Below are 24575 nucleotides of genomic sequence, written 5' to 3'. Positions count from 1 at the left end.
AACCTTTGTTATGTTTGTTTTGGAGAAATGTAGAACAATTATGAGCAACTTTGTAGGGTGAATTGTTAGGCAATTTAGCTCCCCTTTTTGTTTCCCTTCACTCTGTGGAGACTAGAAGAAGTTTTTCCCTTCCTCATATTATGTGATTAATTTTAATACAGGAAGAAACTCTGCCAAATATTTTGTTTCAGAAAACTTTCAAATGAGGCAGATCTGGTAAACTAAGTTTCAGCTCAAGTAATAGTTACTTAGAAAAGAAAAAAAAATTAAATATAGGACTAATTTAACTGCTTCTAAGAGCCTGTCTGGATTTATTTATAGTTTAGTTTTTCTGGCTCTGGAATAGTTTTTCTGGCTCTTTTGTGGCAGTCAAAATGCCACAAAAGAAGTACAAAAACATGACTTTCAGTGTCCAAACAATCTGGTCTAAAGTAAAGCAAATTGAGGGAAAAAAACAAAACACAACATTACATCCATTCTCTCTTATGTTTCACAGTTAAAACATCCAGTGCCTTCATGTTTTTCCTTTATCAGGACAATGCTCTCTTCAGAGAATCTGGCACCTTAGCTCCCAAAGGCCAGAGTGATGGAAAATCATTTGACCTACAGCAGCAAGGATACCAAACTGTAAGAGGACACGGGGAGCCAGCATTCCAGTCTTGACTTTGGCCTTTGCAGTTCAGACCTTCCCAAATGGCAGTGACAAATGTTTAAATTTTTACCATGTATATAAAGCCTAATTCCTGGCCCATGCATATTGCTATGAGACCTTCATAAATCAATTAACAGGCATATCTCACCCCAGGTAAAATGGAAAATCTTTCTTATATGAGACCCTGGTCAGAAGGTGGCCTCCCTCTTTCCTGGACTGGAATTTGTATTTGTCTGCCAAAGCTACTGTGGCTATTTGAGAGCCAGATTAGGCCCTCACAGGGAAGCTGGGGTCATTGTTCACATCAAATGCCACCTCAGGGCCTATACTCACACTTCTCCCTCTCTCTGAAACACTTCTCCTTGCTCTTCATGACTAACTGCTTATCCTCAGGTTTCCATTTCAAGGTTACCTCTTCATAGGTGTCTTCCTCAATCACCCAATATAAATGGATTTCCTAGACATAGTGTCTTATAATTCTTATGTTCTTGTCCTTCAAAGCATTTATCTCACTATGCTAGTATGTCATTTATCTCTGTTTGTTGCTTGTTTCTTCCACTGAGTCCTGTGCTCCATAGCCAGGAATTATTTCTATTTGGCCAACTGCAACAAACACAGTCTCTAGTATAGAGCCTGGCTCATAGTGGGCATTCGGTATACATTTATTGACTAAGTGAATGAACTACTTTTCCTCTACCCACAGCCCTACAGAGGACTATGGCAGCCACATGGAGAGGCTTCAGCAATCAAACATAGAGTGGGGGGTGTGCAAATTCATCCTATCCAAAATTATGCAGAGGATTCACAAAAGCCCTGTGGCAGTGGTCAGAAATATGCAGGGTGAATCATGGAAAGTGAGGTCTCTGCCCTCTACAACCAAAGAAGGAAACTGAATGCACACAGGCCATATTTACCTAGGCACCTTGTAGAAACTCAGGGCAAAGGGCAGGTCTCTTATTGCTTATTTTACAGATTGAGATTTTAAAAACTTTATATACCAGTGTTAATAATCTACCTCCCTGTGGGTAGGATGATGAAAGTAATTAGCACAGGGAAAAGTAACACCAAAGAAAGTCAGCTTATTGGAATAAGAGCTTTCAGAGCAAGGGTACAGAGTAAAGCATTTGACACCATCTCTCAGCCAACTGCAGAAATACTTGTCTGAGTAGGCTTAAGTGAAAACTGAGTATTCAACTAAAAGGAATGTATTCAACAAGAATATCACACTGGTTTCCAGTGTAACAGAGAACTTTTGGAACGAATATACATACCTTTAATTCTAATCTGGGGATGGCAAAGAAATTGTATCTGATGGGCTAAGTCTAACTCCATTGGCAGTGGCTTCCCAGAGTACTAGATTGTGACAAATTCTAAGACTGAGTCTGGGCTCAGTGAAGAAATGAGCCATGCCCAGGTAGTAATGTCTGATGGGCAGAGAATAGGGATTAAAACAAATCATGCCATGTTGCTGTCATTACCAGTTAAACGAAAAAAAAAGTTTTATTAATGGGATTTTGATTCAGACTATAGGTAAGGGTGACATGATGGCCTACCTGATGGAAATGACACCAAGCAGGCAGAATCTAGAGGTAACATTAACATCACACCTAAAGAGGTGCCATTTTCCCCCATCCCATAAGGAACCATCTTCATTCAAAGTCCATGGCCTTTAGAATGCCCCCTTTTCTAACCTTTTCTTGGAGCTGCCTTTTACTTGTGTGATCCTTGCTTCCCACCTAGACCAACTAGCCCATTCTATGGTCTTCTGCAAACTCTTACGGTAACTATACAAAGAACATTGCTGTGCTGGACCTTGGATAAATGATCAAGAGGGAATATTGACTCAGATAACGTGTGAAGTCCCATCCTTCAATTCTAAATTCTTTGATTCCAGGACTTTCATACCTCTAAGATGGAGTGCATTTAAGAAATGTGGAAATCTCTCCATTTTTTTTCATCAAGAAACCTGGACAACCCAGAATCTAATTCTAATAGGAGCTGAGCCACGGAAAGACTTTTTATAATAGTACACAGAAAATCAGCTACAGGAACAGGGCTCAGTTTATAATTCCTAGTCCCAAGATCAGGCAACTGAACTAGTCATAGTTGTTAGGAAAATACGTTTCTTGATTTATAAATAAAAATTTTAAAAGCTGACAATGAAGCAAAAAAATGCAAAGTTTTTTTTATATGCGTTTTTGTTTTGTTTTTGTTGTTGTTGTTGTTGTTAAATATGAAGCACTGTTTACAGAAGTTGAAAAAATTTTGGCCCTCTTTAAATTATATCCCCAAGGGATATCTTCATCCTATAGGGATACATATATTCACCCTTCCTTTTCTAGGTAAGCAGTTGAACAATATCCCATATACCTTTACAGTCACTTTCTGGGTTGTAGTCCTCCTATGACATAAATAAGTCAAACCCAAATCTTGGTAGAGGGTAAACAGAAATCATCTGTCATATTGATGACATTAAATGATGCTCTTCTAAATTTCTCCTAAATTTCCCTTTAATGAGGTAAAAGTTAAGGCATTGACATAGAAATTTGTGTAAGGGTGATAAGGTTCATATTGTTTATTTTTAAAAAATATTTTCCCATAAAATCTGACAAAATGTTTTGTTACTTAGTAACCTAAAGTATAGTAGAGTGTGGTATAGCATAGCTATGCTGTTACTAATTACCTATGCCTGTGATTTAAACTCTAGTGCATTATCCGTACAGATTAAAGTTCAAGTTTTTTTTAAATAGCTTACAAGACCCAACTTAATCTGTTATTTAGTATCTCCCTAACTTCATCTTCCTTTTACCTTTTACTTATGATCTCCAAAAGCACCAAATTGCTAGCAATACCAGCACACCGGCCTTTCCTTGCACCCTTAACTTTGGCCATGTAGCCTCTGCCTGAAATTGCCCGTCCTCGCTTCTCTGCTTGGTAATTTCAATTTATCCTTAACTAGCTCTTCCTTATACCATATCCCCACTTCTGCAGAGGTAGGCGCTTCTCTTTTGCTTTGTAAACTGCTGAGTTTTCATTTCTATCATTATGGAAATAATTGTTAGCATTTGTGTGTAGTCTCTCCGTCTGGAAAGTAGGCACCAAGGGGCGCCTGTGTGGCTGTCGTTAAGCATCTGCTTTCGGCTCTGGTCATGATCCCAGCATCCTGGGATCGAGCCCTGCATCAGGCTCCCTGCTCAGTGGGAAGCCTGCTTCTTCCTCTCCAACTCCCCCTGCTTGTGTTGCCTCTCTCTCTCTCTCTCTGTGAAATAAATAAATAAAATCTTAAAAAAAAAAAAAAAAAAGAAAGTCACTTGCAGGATTGTGAACAGTGTCTTGGTAGGTTTTGTGTACTCAGTGCCAAGTTGGTGCCAGTGATTGGCTCATCAGAGAGCCACGCATATGTGGCTGGGTGAGTAAATTAATAGATGGAGGAAACTCATCATCTCAGATAATGAAGGAGAAAGGTGTACAATAACTGTAATTCTTTGCGATGAGACACACACACACACCCCAGAACAAAAAGCTACAAATTCGACATGTTTACTTACTTATGACTGGAGAGCTTATATTACAAGTAGGATGAGTGAATCTCCACATAGATTGAAGAAGAGAATTGAAGCTGGTTTGATGTCACTTCTGCTTCTTGATTCACTCTCCTCTTCTCCCCAGTGCAGCCACAGTGCCATCCTCCCTTTCCCGGTTCCTTCCCTGATAACCAGATCATCCTTCCACAGTCACCTCTGCTCACAGCTAATGTTCTTTCCTCTCAACTTTTATAGCATTTTCAGTCTACACTACTGACTTGGCACTTTAAATGTGACCTGTACCCTTAGACAGTTTTTCTGTGTCCTGTTTTTTCTATTAGGTCATAAGTTCATGGAGATTAGAAACCATGTTTCTTTTTTCCCCTTTTAATTCCAGCAGTGTGTCTTGCCCGAGGAAAGGGCCTTACACAACATGTAGTACATTATGTAATAATGTGGGAGCAAAAAGCATGAGAGACTATGGACTCTGAGAAACAAACTGAGGGCTTCAGAGGGGAAGGGGTGGGGGACTGGGATAGGCCGGTGATGGGTAGTAAGGAGGGCACGTATTGCATGGTGCACTGGGTGTTATATGCAACTAATGAATCATCGAACTTTACATCAAAATAAATAAATAAATAATAAATAAAAAATAAATAAATAAAATGTGGGAGCAAAAAGGACTTGAATTGAAAATGGGGAAACCTGAGTTGGGAACCCAAGCTTTTGCTTAAAAGCTTTGTGACTGTGGGAAACTTACTTAACTTTTCTAAGCTTCAGCCGTGTGTTATGTGCAATCAAAAGAATGATACTTCCCTAATAGAGTGGTCAGAAAGATAGCATGAGATCATGTTTGTAAAGTGTTTCAACTGTGAAATGCCCTTCAAATATTAAGTAATACTATTATTTTGGAAGAAACACCTCATTTTTCAGGATCTCTTTTTCTGTTAACTCCTTCATCTATTCCCAGTAGCTATAAATAATTTCTAGGCTCCTCGTTGTCATCTGATTTCTCAGGGAGGAAGATGGACACTTACCTCTGTTAGTCCATCTTCTCCTCCAAGAGTTTCAGAAATGCTGGTTTCCTGCTTTGCTTCTGGTGCTGTATCAGTGTGTGAACTGGTAGCCCCAACAAGAAAAACAAGCATACTTCCATAACAGTGGAGGTTTATGACAAACAATATAGTCCTTGTTCCAACTTTTTAAAGCATGATTTAAAAAAAAACTATAAAAGTAATACAAGTCCATGAGAAAATTATAAATGGATAGAAAAAAATCACAATAAAATTATCCATAATCCCATTACAATTATTGATAACACCTTGGCATATTTATTGCCAGAATCTTTTTTTATGCTTATGTATTTTAAAATAATTCTAATAATTAATTGTTAAGTAATTATTAATCCATAATAATTAAGATGTTTGATAAACCAGCATTTTAATGGTTACAAAATCTAAATGTGGGGGTTTTCCTTAACTTTTTCCTGATTCTTGGACATTAAGTTTATTTTCAATTTTCATCATTGTAAAGACTGCTGTGATCAATATTTTTCTATATATCAGTTTTCTATTTCTTTCTTTCTACACATAAGATGCCTTATTCAGGAAAAATTAATAGAAGTGTCATTCCTGTGTGTGAATGTCATTCCAAACATTTCTTTTCTTTCTTTTTTTTTTTTTTAAAGATTTTATTTATCTGAGAGAGAGAGAACATAAGCGGGTGTGGGGGTTGGAGGGTCAGAGGGGCTGAGGGACAAGCAGACTCCCCACTGATTGGGGAGCCCTAGTAGGGGCTCAAAGGGGGCTGAGGGCAGGGGCTCCATTCCAGGACCCTGGGATCATGACCTGAGCCAAAGTCAGATGCTTAACGAACTGAGCTACCCAGGTGCCCCTCAAGGGGCCCAACATTTCTAAGCCTCTGATGGTCTGTCCTAATTTGATTTTCTTTGAAGAATCTTACTCTACACTGAGTGGGGTACCTGAATGGAGGACACATCATGATTTAGGCAATTTATTGTGATAATGGTTAATGTCAATAAGATGAAAAGAGAGAAGTGGACAGATCTCAGGCCATATTATTTAGAAACAGAAATGACTATAGCTTTCTCCAGTATAAGAGATAATATGCAAAGAATGTTACAAGGTATTTGAAGCATTTTTCCTCACATAAAAACTATTTATTGAATTGAATTATATTTCACTCTGCTTCCCTAACAGAGAACTCTGACTTAAAGAGACTCTTATCAAATCCTTCCATGAACTTTAGGAATTGCTTTATGAAATCAGGACCAAAATCCAACCAGATTTGAATCTCAGAGCTGAGGAATATAGGGGAGGGTGATATTTTCAGAGAAAGGCTGAATTTTATCTTAAGGAGATGGGGCCAGTAGCCAAGCTATATCACTGAAACTACTTCATTTGGAACTTGCTCCCTAATCTCAAAATAATAAGGTCTTGGCATAACCAGCTCAGAACATTATTTATTATTTGTTTAATTAAAAATGAGGGAGAAGCAATTCTACCATTACATGCAATATTTTGGTAGAGGTTTTCTGCTAAAAAGCAAACAACATGCATTTTATTTGGAATAGCTCTCAAGATGTTGGAAAGGAACTTTCCAAAAAGGGACACAGTGTTTTCTTCTTTTAACCTTCTAAAATGGTGGAGTTCTAAACTTTCCTCTGTTTTTCTTCCAAGATAAGATTGTTGACAGATACATACAAGTCATTGGAAGGTTTGGGGATTTGCTGTAGTTGTTTTGTTTGCATGTTTGTTTCTTTTCTTTTCTTTCTTTTTTTTCCCTTTTTCTTTTTCATTCTTTTCTTTTCTTTTCTTTTTTATGCTTGGCTCTTAAAATGAGAGATAGAGGGACAAGAAGAGAAATATTTGGTGTTTTCGCAGCAGCAGTTTGGAATTGTGCCTTCTGTTTATCCTTTTGGTTTATCATTCTGGAAGTTTAAAAGCAACTAACTAGGAAGATGTACACCCTAACTTATTCCCAACAGCAGCTTCTGCAGTCCCCAAGTGCAGAGATATTTTCATTTCTACACTGAATCTTGATTCAAGGAAAAGTTAGACCACCTCGCAGTCAGGGACAGCATTGAGAATTCACGGTTGGGTTAAAATTTCTCTTTAATTATATTCTATGAAATACACAGGAGTATTTGGTTGTTTAATTCAGTATGAATGAAAAGCATTTTATTTTTACCTTAGCCAATAATTTGTTAGGACTGAAACCAGGAACTAATAAAACATCCTCTTCTTTTAATATCCTCTCCCATGTTTTTCCAACCTTAGTGGGACATCAAAAACTTCCACGTGGTCAGCTACTAGAAGTCAGCTTGACTATCTGAGGGTTCAGGTGAGAAGCTCAGTAGGAGGCTCACTGTATATTACATAAATCTTCTACCTCTGTATTTTTAAATTACCATTTCCGCTTCAAAATCTAATTGATTTTTCTTTTCGTTTTTAGTTCTTTACCTTCTCTTTTGTGATGTTCTCATTTGGCAACAGTTGACAAGGTGAGCAGTAAATGAGAAATCACATTAGAGAAGAGTAAGGTTTTCTGCGATTGGCTTCTTATAATTTATGTGGGTTTTTTTGGTCATCATAGCAGTTTTGTTTCTTAACTTACCTATTTACTTGTAAACTAAAAATAATTATACGCATATGGGGGAAAAATCAATTGTAGATTAGATTATAAAATGAAAAATCTTACTGCTATTCCCCAAGCCCCATGCCTTTTTTCAAAGATAAATTTCTTCCTGGCAGTTGTTTTCCTAAAGGACAAACCTATTGAAGAGATTATTCTAAGTGCCTTTGAGGACAATTAGAAGAGAGAGGGGACACCTTTGAAAACAACAAAATGAGCCAGCATGAAAGATGATGAATTTTCCTGGAAACAGAAACAAAAAGAAACAGCTGAATTATAAAATGTATAAAATATCTGAAGAGACACCTCACTAAAGAAGATGTACAGATGGCAAATAATCATATAAAAGTTTTTCAGTATCATATGTTATTAGGAAGTGCAGATAACAACAGTAAGATACTACTACATACCTATTAGAATGGCTAAAATTCAAAACACCGACAACACCAAATGTTGACAGGGATGTGAGCAACAGGAGATCTCATTCATTGCTGGTGAGGATGCAAAATGGTACAGCTGCTTTGATAGACAGTTTGGAAGTTTCTTACAAAGCATACTATTACCCTATCACCCAAAATTGTACTACTAGGTATTTACCCAAATGCATTGAAGAATTATGTCCACATAAAAAACTTGTACAATAATATTTGTAGCAGCTTTATTCATTATTGCCAAAACTTAAAAGCAACCAGATGTTCTTCAATAGTTAAACGAATAAGCAAACTGAATAAATACCCAGACAATGGAATATTACTCAGCGCTAAAAAGAAATGAGCTATAAAGACATGGAGGAAGCTTAAATGCATATTACTATGTGACAGAAGCCAATCTGAAAAGGCTGCATTCTGTATGATTTCAATTAGATGACATTTTGGCAAATGAAAAAATATAGAGATAGTAAAAGGGTCAGTGGTTGCCAGGGATTGAGGGATATTTGAGAAAGAAGAACAGGTGGAACATGGAGTATTTTAGAACAGTGAAATTATTCTGTATGACACTCTAATGGTGGATACATGACATTTTGCATCTGTCAAAACCCACAGAACTGTGTAACACAAAGAGTGAACCCTGATGTAAACCATAGACTTTAGTAATAATAGAGTATCTATATTGACTCATCAATTCTAACAAATATATAACACTAATGTAAGACTTTGATAATAAGGAAATTCGTAGTCTCCTTTTTTTAAAAATAAAAACCTCATTCTGTATTTGTCACTCACTTTTGAGGTCTACTTTATTAAGCTTACATTGTCTTCCAGGTCTTCTATAGAAAAAGGACCATGGGGATATTTTTCCTTCTTTGGGATAAATTTTGTTTTGTTTTATTTTGCTTTGTTTTTGCAGAATGGAAAATGTCCTTGGAAATATTTTAGTCTCTATGTTATTCTCTACTTTTGATGCATTGTAATCAGAAAAAGTATTCCATATTATTTATATTTGGGGGAAGGGGGCTGCTTAAAATGCATATTCTCTGTTAGCAGAATATAGATTTCTCTATTATATCAATCATGAATTTTATTTCCTGGCAGTTATATTATTAATTTTATACAGTATATAAACTTCAGTTTCTTGCTTTATCAACCTAGGATAGTATCTATTAATTCCCAGTAAGCAAAGAAGAGACTTAAACCTTTTAATGTGTATTTATCACTACATTATTTTTGCATTGTCTTGGCTTATAGAATTTATAATCTGTGTACATTTTCCTATCACTATTTAGATCAGTTCCATATTTCATTGGAATCAGTGTTCACATTAGTTCCTTTATTTTGATGTCTGCTGGTGACAGGGAGTTTGTCAGCAGAATTTTAATGAGCAGCTCACCTACTATATTCTCAAAGTTCTTTGTGTTTGTAATGCCTGTCTGCTTCTTTATATACAAACAGCTGTGTGGCTATACAAAAAAAAAAAAAAAAAAGCTCTTTGAATTATACTAAACGCTTTTCTTTCTGCTTTCTCTCTTTTTCATTCTTTGTTTCTTTTTTTTTTTTTTTTGGTTATTTATTTTGCTGTAGTTTTGCATAGGGTCATGTTGTTTCTTTTAAACTTAGCATGTTTAAATTCATGATATAAAGTATCAGGACCTTGGTTTGCTCTGATATAACATGGCTGAATTCTCCAAGCCAATTTTAGCTTTAGAAAGATACATCAGTGATTTAGGTCAGAAGACCATAGCTCTTTAGAACTCAAAGAACCATAGAACTAATGTTTTCAAAAACTCAAAGCACATAATGTGATCAAACACTGGATATTATATGCAACTGATGAATTAATGAACACTAACTATATCTGAAACCAATGATGTACTATATGTTGGCTAATTGATTCTAAATTTAAAAAAACAACAACAGCTCAAGCCCAGAGAAGGAAATTTCACAAAACTCCCAACTTTAATACAATTTTTTTCTCATTACAACAGTGTTTCTCAACATGCTGAAAGGTATAAGTGGTTAAAATTTTGAATGTACAAAAGGAACTAAGGAGACATTGATATCATGTGATGCATTAACCAATACAACCCTTGAGCTTTGGTTTGTCCTGCTTCTAAAATCACATTTAAATCTGAATTTATCACCCACCAAATGTCACTTACTTCAAAGAAAACTTCTTCAACTCCTAACTACTCATTTCAAGGAAAATTGGGTTTAATGCCAAGCACCCTTTTACTCATATATGGCTTTTGGATATCTTTGTTATTTGTCATATTTGTTTAACATTTGCTCAAGCAATGATAATATTAGTAATAATAACAACAGTTATTATTATTGTTGTTGGTAGCATTTATAGGGCACATGTCAAGTACTAGCTGTATACTTTACAGTATTATTTTATTTAAACCTCATGGCAATCCTAAAAGGGATGTAGTATTATCATTCTCACTTTACAGAAAAGGATATTGTTATTAAGAAAGTTTAGATACAGGGCCGCCTGGGTGGCTCAGTCAGTTGAGTGACTGACTTTATTTGGGTTCAGGTCATGAGATCACGGTCGTGGGATTGAGCCCCATGTTGGGCTCCACATTCAGTGGGGAGTCTGAGATTCTCTCTCTCCCTCTGCCACTCCTCCCGCTCATTCTCTCTAAATAAACAAATCTTAAAAAAGAGAGAGAGAGAGAAAGAGTTTATTTTGTAGACATCTGCCAGAGGGTGCTGGGGCTGTAACTCAGGTATCTAACCATGAAAGTATATATTCCTATCTGCAGTGTTACTGGCCTCCAGGCATGATTATACATGGCAATAAACTATGTAGATCGCTTAGGTAAATATGTAGAATGGTTATTTCATCTATCTGGATATTTTTCTCCTTCAAAATCCAATCTCTTCCCTTCCTTCCTTCCTTCTTTTCTTTTTTGTCTGTGATGGCTCTAGTGTTTGAAAAGTTAAATGATAACTAAACTGTTCCCCAAACACTTCAAATTGGTCAGCTCTTCAATGGTATTTATTCCTTTTGCATGAAACCCAAATAGTGCCACTATTAGTCGTCTGCTCACAAATGTGTAGTAACTTCCTATTGTCCACAGGTCAGTCTCCAATCTAGAGGCAACATCCTCTAGCCCATGTTCTTTATCCATACTAGAATCTCCACTGTACCCTTTCCTCTCAATATATTCACAGTTCAGTTCTCTTTCAAATCATGTATATTCATTGCCTATAAAATTTCTCTGACTACTTGGCTTCTTGAGATTAATTCTAGAGAGATTGATTTTATCCTTAAGCAAATAAATGGAAGATCTGTGAATGAACCATGAGATTTTATACCTGAGAAGACTTTAGGAGTTTTCTAGTCCAACATTTCACTTTACAGATGAGGAAATTGAGGCTTAGAGAAGTTAATTGATTGGCTTAAGTTTTGATACTAATTTTTATCATGGTAACTGACTTTCAGTACAGCCCCTCAATTCCTTTTAATTTTAAGTAAAAGGAACATTTTAAAGTCTATCTTAAAATCCACAAACCATCTAAAATTTTTTAAAAATTTTAATATTATTTGTTATTTTTATTGCTACTCTGTTAATGAAATGTCTAATACTATTTTGGAAAGAATGACTGACTGACTGGCTGAATGAATGAATGGATGAGTATTTAAGTACAGAGTCTCCATGTACCTCACAGAGGTATCTTATCATCTTAATACTTTTAATAATGGCTTTCTGTCAATTTAATATCCTCATAAACATAGTCTCTACATAAAACACTGTTTTACTTTGAACTACAATATTATGCATTTACTGAAAACTTAATAATCTATAAATTATGCCTTACTAAATTGTATTTCTCAGAGAGTGGAACAAAATTTAGATGATAGCTTAAAAGTTATGACTTCACTAACAACTTCAAGTTCTTCTGACCTAATGTGCCAGTTCTACTTGTAATTAAACATCCACTTACCTTGTCCTTTATTTTCCCCCTTTCCAATGTTCACTTCTGAGTTGACAGTGGTGACCTTCAAATGAAACAGTAGCTAACAGTAATGTCATTAAGGCCTGCTGGCTTCCTGGCAGGCTAGAGGGCCCAGATAAATTCCATGCTGAGGTCTTACCTTTGTTTAAGACAAGATATTTGTTAGAATGATGGAATGAATGTAAGCATATTCATCTGCACTGTTAAACACTGTTCAAATGTTCAAATGTCACAAGTGGAAGGGAGAATAGCCATTGGATATGGAGGGCTTTACTGTTTATAATCAAGAGCTGTGGGACCACCTGTCTCCACAACGTACTCTGAGGGTTCCACTCTGTAGATGCAAATTGTGGTGAAGCTCTTCAGTGGTGCTTTTTGAATGAAACAGAGGCAGGATGACATGGTAGTTAAGGACATGCATGAGCCTTACACTTTGATAGAGCTGGAATTAAGTCCTGACTTTGCCACCTCCTATGAGCCACTCCTCAGGCAAACTTTAAACCTCAGTTTCTCATCTATAAAATAGAGATAATTACGAATGTTTACCTCATTGGGAAGCTGTGAAGATTAAATGAGATGATGCATGCAAAGTGCTTAGTGCAATGACCCACTCCTGATAAACCCTGAATAATAATCAAATCATTGAGGCCACAGAAGTCCCTAATTGGTGATCCTGAATTAATTCTTGCCCCAAATTTTAAACTCATGGCTTATGATGAAATGCTAAACTCCTGTCATTGATCAACAAAGCAGTGGGTTCCCTTTATCAGATATGCTGAGGCAAGGTACATAAATGCAAGCAAGCATTTCTCAGACTGAGAGTCATGCCCTGCACTGTCTGCAGATCCCAGATGAGCTGGCAGGTTTTTCAAAACAAGTATTTAAATGAATGAGTTGACATTCAGAATGTCCTGCAATGGAGTCCAGAAACTGCATTAACATACATTGCTTGACATCTAAGGAGTTTGATTATTTATATTAATTTGTGACCAATTCAGAGGCATCATGGCAAGATGTTTTCCTCTGACAATGCTGTGCTTTTGAGCCCTCACAGATGGTATGTGATATAGCTATTTACATTCCTGTGCCCCCCACCATGAGCAGGGGCTGTATTTCACTTACCATTGTATCAGTAATACATAAGAGAGTGCCTAGAACCTAGAAGCTGCTTCATAAAGACTGGTTGACTGAGTAAAATATGAATTCCAGCTATGTTATTTTTATACTCCCTAGATAATTTTCACCCTGTCTTTGTCAATATGACAGACTGCCAACTAGTCTTCAAGGATCAATGGAGCACACAGTTTATATTCTGTAGAGTGTGATTTAAAATATGCAGAGACCCTACCCCCACCCCTTAACATGGCAATGTAGAACAAGAGTGGGAGCATGACTTCCAGAACCAGCCTACATGGGTTCAAATCCTGACTTTGCCACTTCTCAGCTTGTGACTTCAGACAAGTCACGTAGTACATCTGTGCTTAGTTTTCTCATCTCTAAAATAGAGATAATTATTGTATCTACATTAATAGAATTCTTGAAAGGATTAAATGAGCTAATATTCATAAAATGCTTAGATTATTGACTAGCATGTGATTAAGTACTATATATAGTATTAATTATTAATATTTTTACAGAACAGCAATAAGCTCATAATGCTAACTGTAGGACACTGAAATAGCCAACCAGCTCTCCGAATGATTTTTTTTCAAGTTTTTATTTTAATTCCAGTTAGTTAACATACAATATAATATTAGTTTCAGGTGTAGAATTTAGTGACTCATCACTTACATATAACACCCAGTGCTCATCACAAGTGTCCTCCTTAATCCCCATCACCGATTTAACCCATCCCTCCCACCCACCTACTCTCCAGTAACCCTCAATTTGTTCTCTATAGTTTAAAGTCTGTTTCTGGTTTGCCTCTCTTTCTTTTTTTCTCTATGTTCATCTGTTATGTTTCTTAAATTCCACATAATGAGTGAAATCATATGGTATTTATCTTTCTCTGACTGTCTTATTTAACTTAGCATAATACTCTCTAGCTCCATCCACATCATTGCAAATGGCAAGACTTCATTCTTTGCTATGGCTGAGTAACATTCTGTTGTGTATATATACACCACTTCTTTTTTATCCATTTATCAGTTGATGGACATTTGGGTTCTTTCCATCATTTGGCTCTAGTTGATAATGCTGCTATAAAGATTGGGGTGCATGTGTCCCTTCAAATTAATATTTTTGTATCCTTTGGATAAATACCCAATAGTGCAAGTGCTGGATCATAGGGTAGTTCTATTTTTAACTTTTTGAGGAACCTCCATACTGTTTTCCAGAGTGGCTGCACCAATTTGCATTCCCACCAACAGTGTACGAGGGTTCCCCTTTCTCTGCATCCTCATCTCTCTGAATGATATAAAGGAGCTTTAAGTGATGGTTATACTTATTTGGGCTGTATTGTGCTCTGTATCTCATTGTATTGTATTTCTTTGAAAATCAAACATTATGCGGCATTTATATCAATTATTTTTGATTAAGCCAAATACTCCCCATTCAACCATTAGGATAACTCCTTGTTCCATACACCTAGAGTGATATGTTCATGAGCCAAGGAATGCCAGGAATCCAGCAATCACCGCAGCTAGGAAAGAGATATGAGATTCTCTTCTAAGCTTCTGACAAGAAACCAATGCTGCTGACACTTTGATTTTGAACTTCTGGCCTCCCAAACTGTGAGAGAATAAATTCTGTTGTCTTCAGGCATCTGGTTAGTGGTATTGTTACATCAGCCCTAGGCAACCAATTGCTTAGTTGCTTAGTTACCTGCCTTCCCATCCCAAGGTTGATTAAAGCAGTTAATGAGAAGCGGTATGAATGTATATTTTGAAATAGCCCTTAATGCTCAAAACGGTTCAACAGTTGTCCTAGCTCAGCACAAACAGGAGTTCTCTTCCTGGCTGGTGGGACCTCCTCAATATCTATGTGCAAGTTGATACAAATAAGAGCTTTTGATTTTGATTGCTAGAAAAAGCAGAACAATCAGAGCGAATGTGTATGGGGAGAAAGGAGAGGTGGATGATGGAAGAGAATGACATGGAAACTCTCTCCAACTCCTGGCCTGCTAGCTTGTTCACCAGCCCTCGTAGAGGGAGGGGTTTAAAAGCAGAACCCAAATCATCTGTTTTCACGAGCAGTTTCATGAAACATTGGTGTTTCTAGGATCAACTAACCAAGTAGAAATCAAGATGGAGGAAAGTTTTTTCTTCCACATTTTATTTTGCAGCTCTTGGTAAAGTTGTCATGAGGACAACATAAGTGAATTAACGTATATTAGAACAGTTATTAGGTCTTACAATTATAAAAGGGAAGAACATAAGCAGACATATTTCCAAGTACACAGAAGACTCCCGTGGGGATAGTCCAAAATAATTGGGAAGGATTGCTGTTAAGTAGCAATATGTGTATTCTTCCTATGCCTGTAAGGAGAGACAATAAGCCAGGGGATATGTGTTATTAATTAATATTCATTAATTTAATACATATGTGTTGAATGCCTTCTAAATATATAAACTCAGTGAAGGGAGAGACTGTGTTTAGCCATGCTACCCCAGTGTAAAGCAGGCACTGAGCTGTGACTGACTGAGTAGATGGATGTGCCATGTATAGCACCAAGTGCCAAGAATACAGGGGGATAAGACATCACTGTCCCACACAACAGCAGAATCAACGGGTGTTAAAATGATAAACTTGATCCACATGGACCATTTTTAAATAAAGTTTAAAATCTTTCCCAGTGTGACAAAAATAAACAGTTCTGTGGGGCACCTGCGTGGTTCAGTCAGTTAAACATCTGACTATGGCTCAGATCATGATCTCAGAGTCCTGGGATCGAGCCCTGAGTCAGGCTCTCCACTCATTGGAACGTCTGCTAGTTCCTCTGCGTCTGTGTGCCCCCCCCCCAACCTGGCTTGTGCTCTCTCTTTCTCTCAAATAAATAAAATCTTTAAAATAAAATAAAATAAACAGTTCTGCTATAATTGTCTGGAAAATTAATTGATGTGAAATAGTTCATTTCCCCTAAACTTTCAGATAAATCAAATGAAAATGAAATTAGGAAAAGCAACTGAAAATTAGTCATTTCAACCAACTGCTCTGAAATGAATGCATTTCCTTTGAAAACTCTCAGAACATAAATCCCTAACAATTGTAGTAGGTTTTACTAAATACAGGCAAAGCATTTTGCTCTTACAGCTTTCTTTGAAGATTGAAATACATTGTAGCATACCCAGTCACAGCTTTTTGTTGAAGGAGTCAACTGGAATTTATTTCTTCCTGTAACTTACAACAGAAGTAGGATCCTTTAGGAAGCAGCATTATTTAAAATGCTACTTTGAAAAAAATCTAATAGCCACTTCTGATCTTCTGCAGACAAAAAGAGTAGAAAACATCACCTACTGTACTATCCTTTGGGCTCTTGGCTGAACTCCGGGCATTTTGGCAATCTCTCTCTGATCTCCTCACCCTGTAAATACTTAATGTTGCCAGTTTCCTGTAATGTACATGCATTATTAGAACAATGTGACAGCTCTGTGTACAGAAAATTTTGACGGGCTGTGCAAGAGGGGAGCAGAATCCTTTGAACAAGAGGGATGAAGTCCCTAATACAGTTTTAATGTTAAACAGAAGGGGACTGAATCTCTCAACTCCCATATCAAGTAATAAATTTCTTTCCAGACTTGCTGAAAAACAGAGTTGGGTTCTAAGGTTCAGGAAGGGCATGCCTAGTGCCAATCCTTATCTTAAAGAAGGGAAGTCCATTGCCCCTGTGGAGGAAATGATTCCATTGTCCATTTTATAATGGCAATGTAACCTTAGTAAAAATATATGTTGTTACACTATAACAGTGTAATAGCTCACCATGACTCTGCTCAGAATTCAGAGAGATCACTAACAGTTCTAGAGTGAAAAATCATAATTGTAACAAACAATAGAATGGAAATTTGACAAACATCTAGCATAGTTGCCTAATCAAAGTACTTAATACTTACTAGTTCCTTTCCCTACTTTTTACTTCTCCTTACTGTTTGTCAAACTTATAAAGTGTGAGTATTTATTTCCAAGATTTTTAAAAAAATTTGTTCTCTTTTGTACCTGAGATGGTGAAAGGAGCACATTTGTGACTAATAATAATAATTTTGGATGAACTTGCTAGGTAGTGGGGACACTTAGATAATGTCATAAGGGATAGAGCTGAGTATATAGTTCAGTGGGAACACAAAGGAGGACATAGCTATGCACCTTTAAGATTAGATTGCTATTTTAGTATAAGTGCTGCTGAAGCGAGCACAAGATTAGATTGCTATTTTAACTATATTGTTTCATGGAGGAATAAACCTTTTAACATGTATGATCTCTTACAGATATTCAATTAGTTAAAAAATAAAAACCAAAACAAATAAACAAACAATGATCTCCTCTTCCCATTTCTCCAGATGAATACACTATCTTTTGCTGGTTTACATTAATTCTCCTGACTCTTATGTAAATAGAGCTTTAAAAATTATCCTCAATTACCATCCTATCAGGACTTTGATACATCTGTCATTTTTTCTTCCTTTTGTTCAAATCTATTACAGGATGTTGGAGAGAGTTGCCTATATCTATCTATATGGTGTATATTATATATCTTACAGTTCTAGCAGCTGACAGTGGTCAACACTCACCATTGATAAGATATGAAGAGTAAAGTGGGGAACAGAGAGAAATCTAATTTTTGATTCAGGTTTTAATTAAACACCAATACTTTAATAGAGAAGCACAGTATGACCACACTTTATTTCCCTATTTTCCCACAAAACTGGGACATGTTGACCTTGCTTTCCTCTTTGCTTTAGTGAATCGGTTTTATTTCCATCATCTCTTTGGCCATGCCTCATGGTTTAGATGAAAGCCTAGTACTGGCTATGACTAAACATAGCATATTATGGAAAAAAAGAAGAGCACGGGTTAAGTCAAGGATGCCTGTGGCCCTTGGAGGAAGAAAAACATGGGAAATGGAAAAGTGAAAGCAGCGCCATGTAAATCTCACATCTGTTCAGGAGGCACATTGTTTTTGAATATTGAATGAATTCACATTGAATCACATTGAATGAATATTCAGAATGCTCCAAAAAGCCTGCCAAGATTTACCTATCTGATGATTGCTACCCACTCCACTGTTCCACATGGGGATTAATAATATAAGAAGAGAAGAAAAGAAGGAAGTTTTTGGCATTGGGAAATCTTGAGCAGGAAAGTGAGAGACCCTTTAGCAATTAAGTGTTGTATTTCCTTCTTTATTCCAATTGAAGAATGAGTCTACTTCAATAATCATAATGCTCAACAATGATTGAGGAATTATGTTATGTGCCAGGAGCTAGACCAACTACTTAAATATACCACATCATTAATGACAACAGCTCCATTTATGTAATAGGAACCTCTTCTGCATGAGGTACCTGAAGCAGTATTTCAGAATATTATATGAAGTTAAAATGAGAATGCATAGACTCAGGATTTAAACTCCAACCATGTTAGTCCCAGACTTGTGCTCCATATGCTGTACTACTCCCACGAGGTAAGAGGGCTGCAAGAATAGTTGACCAGCTAGCATAAAGTTCATTAGAATTTATGGAAATTACCATGCTCTGTTTTAGTGTAAGGAGTGTAATTTATTTATATTTGAATGATGATGCATACATGACTTAAAGTCTAGTTATTAGAAAAAGCGTTGGCTAAAATATTATGGCTAGGGGTGCCTGGGTGGCTTAGTTGGTTAAGCATCTGCATTTGGCTCAGTTCATGATCCCATGGTCCTGGGATGGAGCATTGGGCTCCTTGCTCAGCAGGGAGTCTGCTTCTCCCTTTGCCTCTGTCCCTCCCACTGCTTGCTTGTGCTCTCTCTCTCTCTCAAATAAATAAATAGAATCTTTAAAAAGTAAAATAAAATATTGTGGCTAAATGTATTGCTCTACATTCTTGGATTATTCAAACAACCCATAAAAAACTAACTGGGTAGCCATAAAATTAATCTAGCAGTAATTTTTTTTTATTTTAAGATTTTAATTGCTAGAAGATTAATCTTTTCTTAACCACATGAACAATAGCTCCATCTCTCACTCAGGAGAATAATGGGTCATCACACTGGCTTTTTTCCCATTCAGAAACTAGAGAAATTCACCCTGCCCAAGAATCTGACCTGGCCCAAATATATAGTGAGTTTAATTTGAAAGCTTCTGATCTATCTGAAAAGAGAAGGATGACCACTGTCTTAGCTTGCAATCCCCAGAAGCAGATCCCAAGACAAGGATTCAAGAGCAAGTGTATCATTTGATTGGGGAATCCCAGTAAGCACTATTAGTGAAGGAGGACATAAGAGGGTAGGAAAGTAAGCTACCACTGGAGCCTCTAGAAGTTTAAGTTCATTAAGGATTTCTGAAAGAACACTCCTCAAAGTAATCCATCCAAGCTCAGTTATTTCTTTACCAAATCATTGCCAGTCAGGATAAAAAGTCTTCCTGCAGAAAATCACTAGGGTTTATAGAATGTAGCTTTTGGGCTGGCCTATAGTCATTAAAGTTAGAAGTCACTGGAATTGTCTGTTTCTTACATAGTGATAGGCTCATGAGCATAATCTGAAAATGGATAAACCAAAGGAAAACTTTTACTCCTGTACATTGTATCATCAAGTCCAGGGGCAATTGTTACTAATTATGTTTGTAGTTAGTAAAATATTTCTCTATTTTAATAAGGATTTATAGTCTAGTATTTCTAAGAATTAATGTTTATCCTAGAAAGATGTTTGTGGATGTGTATTTTTTATCCATATGGATTATCAGGAAGAATAAGGAGACATGCTTGCAACTCACAGATTTTGGAATGCTATATTCCATTCTGTAATTAATTCATCCTCATTCTCCAACTCTTCAGTCTTTCTGAGATGAATAACTCAGAATTTGGGCTCTATATACTACTGGATTATAGGATCCACAGATTTCCTGAGGGTAGGAAGTGAGTGGTTTCAGACTCACACCAACCTGTGTAAATAGGGAATGGGATTCCTTCACGGGAAATTTGAAGGAGGGATCTTTATAGAAGAGGGAAGACCTAAATATGGTGGAGCAACCAAGAATTGGGTTATAACCATCAGATAACTCCCTATGAGGTGTTTAATATTTTTATGTTCTTCCTTGGATTGTAATTCCTATGGAATTGTGTGCTATTTTCTTGTATGATCTTGAGAAAGCACTAGCTTTATATGATCATTTCTCAATTAGGCAGTAACCCAGGAGGCATGACTAGATTTTGACACTGTTATAAGTTAGGAATCAGTTCTTATGACCAACATCTTCTAAAAGATGAGAAAGAAACGACATGGGAAGTAATATAAGAAGATAAATGCATTAAAGAATTAACATTTTTGGAAGCCATGAATCCTGAGAAATATATTTTTCAGGATTCATACTGAAATATATATATCGCAGTATAAGATAAGAGAAATATAATCAGTGGGAGTATGAATTGTAACCAAGTAGTACATAGAATCTCATGACTATTACCACATATTATGTGGAATTGTTTGGACAAAAATAAAAATAGGAATATAACAAAGGAAGGGTACACTTTATTCCAAAGTATCATATCTATTAGAAATGAAGATGGAATAACATTATATGTCAAGAAGATATAATTTAAAATAGCTTTATTACTTTCTCTGTTTATTAAAGTAATATGAAGTTGTTATTAAAAAAACCCGATCATTCAAGAATTAGGAAGAAAAGAATAAAAGTACCACTAATGTCACCATCACATATTTATATTCTGGAAGATATATTTACATGTACATTCACATAAATCTTCATATTTGAAGAAGAAAAAAATGACAGAAAGTGTTTGGCTGGAGACAAAAACAGAGGGCGACAATGGGGACTTTGTTGTTAGAGGTGACTAGCTGCTGCTTAATTGAGGGAACTGGACATGAGGGCTGACAGTTCACAAGCTAGAAGAGGCAAAGTAGAATAGTAATGGAAATAGTCACAGAGTTAGTATTAGAAATTGTAACAATGACAATGATAGCTACTATTTATTACAGACTAACTTTATGCCAGGTACTCTACATGAGTTATCTAATACCACACAATAGTGAACTAGATACTATTTCCCTCAGTTTACATATGATACTAGGTAATTTGCCTCTGTATGCACAGCAGGTAAATTACATTAGTGGTCAAGGACTTCAACTCCCAGACATGTGCTAGAAGTTTCCTTCAGCACAGCGCATTAAATGCTCACGAGACTGCTGACAATCTCATGACCCTTATAGCTGGGGAAATCATCCAGGAGCCCCTTTGGCCATCAGGAAAGAATTCATTGTTGAAGTTATGGAAGAAATAGTGAACTTGGGGGAACATGACATTTCTGAACTGCTCTTGTCTCCACTATGGTAGCTTCTCCACCACACCTACTTCTCTGGGTTATGAACATCTTACATCTTATTCTGAGATGGAGAGAGTATATCAGGCTGCTCCCAAGGACTGTACTCTAGCCCTGAGAAGCTTGGGAAGCAAGCATCTGACCTGTCTGGCTATTAGGTTAGAGGCCATCTATGCTGCTCACCATGGCACAAAGTAGAGGACTCCACAAACTCCAGAAGGAGGTCAGGTCCTATGCTGCCAAAATACAAGAAATGTCCAGTAAACATAGGGAGGGAGAAGGCTATCTCATTAGAGGAGTTTTTCCATAGTTGGAGGAAATATAGGGAGGAGAAAGATTTAAAAGAGAAAAGAAGGAGGAGGAGGAAGAGGAGGAGGAGGAGGAGGAGGAGGAGGAGGAGGAGGAGGAGGAGGAGGGGAAGGGGAAGGAGAAGGAGAAAGAAGAAGAAGAAGAAGAAGAAGAAGAAGAAGAAGAAGAAGAAGAAGAAGAAGAAGAAGAGGAAGAAGAAGGAGAAGAAGTCATCTGCTATGCATTAACTTTTTATTTTCACACATTTTTTCTCTTGGCAACACATTTTAAATTTGTAAGTCAGCAGCTACCTGCACCTTTTAAAAACATTCTTTTTTCCTATCCCTTTATAAGCAGTGCTTTTTGAATTATTCTTTAAGTGTCCTGAAGAGGTACCCTCAAGAGATGAGAGAGCTCTAGGCCATTTTATTAGTTTAATTTAATCATTTAATAATTTTTTAGCTATATTAAGGCATAATTGACAAATACAATTGTAAGATACTTTAGGTTGCATCATGGTGATTTGATGTACATCTATCCCCCTCACATATTATCTTGCTCTGTTTTGTTCAGAAGGGGGTGACAACATTTAAGTTCTACTCTCTTAGCAAATGTTGTTTATATGATAGTTCCATTTTTAAGTTTATCCACATTACTCAATTAGGTGGCAACTCTGTAGAAGCAATAAAACGCTGTTTTCTTGAGCCAATATTAAGCTATCTTGTTGCTCTAAGGGTGGAGATAGGAAGTAAGTAGTTAATTAGTTAAAAGGACTTAAATTCTGTTGGGTCTCTGCAAACAAGAGACAATGCCAGAGCGCACCTTTGAACTTCAAAGCTTTCAAAATGGGGCAGGGTCTGAAGAGTTTAACTGGGGCAGGAGGGAGGACCATAGAGATTGAGTTTATTTGTTTTTGGAGGGTGAAGCTACAGATGAAACTCTGCGAGGAAGCCAATTCTTCTAACAGCAAACCAGAGGAATAGGCCATTGGTCCTCCCATCTGAGGTCAATCATATCAGAGGTATGACATCCTGATGGTTTTGTAAGAAACCAAATTTGTTACAAATTTGGGATTAAAACCCATCTTCAGCTTGTCTGGGTGTCAAGATCTCTTCCTAGATTTTGTATTTTCAGCTCTTATAATAGCTATTAATGTGTCTAAAAGTCATTAACACTTTAACTAAACAGTTTATATTTTACTCAAAGTATTTAATTGTTTTGAGGAAGAGTAAAAAATACGTATATCTCATGGAAGATTTAACATATTCCTGAAAGCTGAAACTTAAACCACTGTTTGTTCCTTCTCTAGTCATAGTAATATAGTTTTTCTCTTCATTTTTCATGAACACCTACTATGCTGTCAAACCATTTTATACAGAAGTGCCACCTGACAGAAGAGGCATATAATGAAATGCCTTTACACTAGTTAATAGCCTTTTCAGTAGAATTAGTTCTGTTCAGGTCTTTTTTATACTACTGAATTATCTGGTGTTTTTGTTTTTTGTTTTTGTTTGTTTGTTTGTTTGTTTTAGTTTTGTCTTTCAGATAACAGAGCACTACTGCAGCTGTGGACCATTCTACTCCAAAAACTCTTTTGTTTAGGGCCCCCACTGGGCAGAAATCACATTCTGTAAAACTACCGTACATTTACAGTTTGCCTGATTGGTGTCATACACTTTTATGTATATCACTTAATCTCTGTGGAAAATACCTTTAGTGACAGCAGAACTCAATGTCACGTTTCTTGCTACACCTTTTCTTCCTGGTTATTCTAGCACAAGCCTTATTTTATGAGGATATCAACATTTCTCAAGTATTTTTAGGATTTCAGCACTAGATATTCATTCAAAGAATATAAAAGCATACATTAGATTGTATACTTCTTTTATCACATTCACAAATAATGTATTCCCTTAAAATGTGACCGTTTACATTGAATCACAAATTATATTCTTATTTTCTTCTATCCTTCCTGTCTCTACAAGGCTAATGTTTAGCTGACTTGTGGGATAAGAGACTAGCGTCATGTGTTGGTGAGTTCAAGCTTACTGGTGAGATATTTTCTTCTATTTATTTCAATATTTAGTGGCAGTATTTCAGTGGCACCAGTAGTACAGGGACAACTGAAAGCATTATGCATATTTCAGTCATCTAGGTAAAATCTGAATCATTGCTAAAATAGGCATTTTAATGCAGGAGGTCAAATCATATAACACAAATGAGTACCCAGTAGATTCTAGCCATGTAGTTTGGTAATGATGATGATACAGAAGTTGATTAACTATAAAAAGTTTAAAAATTTGCATTGCAAGTGAATATGGCAGGTTTCAAGAAAGGTAAAACTTCTGTTCTTCCCTATATCTCAGGTTGTTTTGGGAAATAAAACAGAGAAGAACATTTTTATTTGGCAAGTCTAACTTCAAGATCAGAATTGAAAGGAAATGGAATTTTATTTAGAAGTAAGCCAAAGTAAAACCAAATGAAGAAAAAACATACATATAGTAGAATATAAAAATGTCAACACTGCCTAGAGACACATAGTGAAAACATTTTTGAGGAAAAAGATCCACTAGCTAAGCTCCT

General features: G+C 36.4%; 1 protein-coding gene and 1 long non-coding RNA gene across 2 annotated transcripts in view; one reads left to right on the top strand and one right to left on the bottom strand.

The window, feature by feature from the left end:
* The window catches only part of LOC123785519 (uncharacterized), a 37888-nt gene extending 33516 nt beyond the window's left edge, over window positions 1–4372 (bottom strand). Inside the window, exon 1 of the long non-coding RNA XR_006777657.2 lies at window positions 4201–4372. This is a non-coding gene — a long non-coding RNA (uncharacterized LOC123785519). The remainder of the gene's footprint in view (window positions 1–4200) is intronic.
* The window catches only part of FBXO4 (F-box protein 4), a 364568-nt gene that overhangs the window by 175868 nt on the left and 164125 nt on the right, over window positions 1–24575 (top strand). The gene's annotated exons all lie outside the window — the stretch shown is intronic.

The sequence above is a fragment of the Ursus americanus genome, chromosome 15, assembly GCF_024610735.1.
Source record: "Ursus americanus isolate L20-20 chromosome 15, mUrsAme1.1.p, whole genome shotgun sequence".
Taxonomy (NCBI): Eukaryota; Metazoa; Chordata; class Mammalia; order Carnivora; family Ursidae; genus Ursus; species Ursus americanus.
The sequence above is the reverse complement of the archived record's forward strand: the minus strand, read 5'-3'. Positions and strand labels throughout refer to the sequence as shown.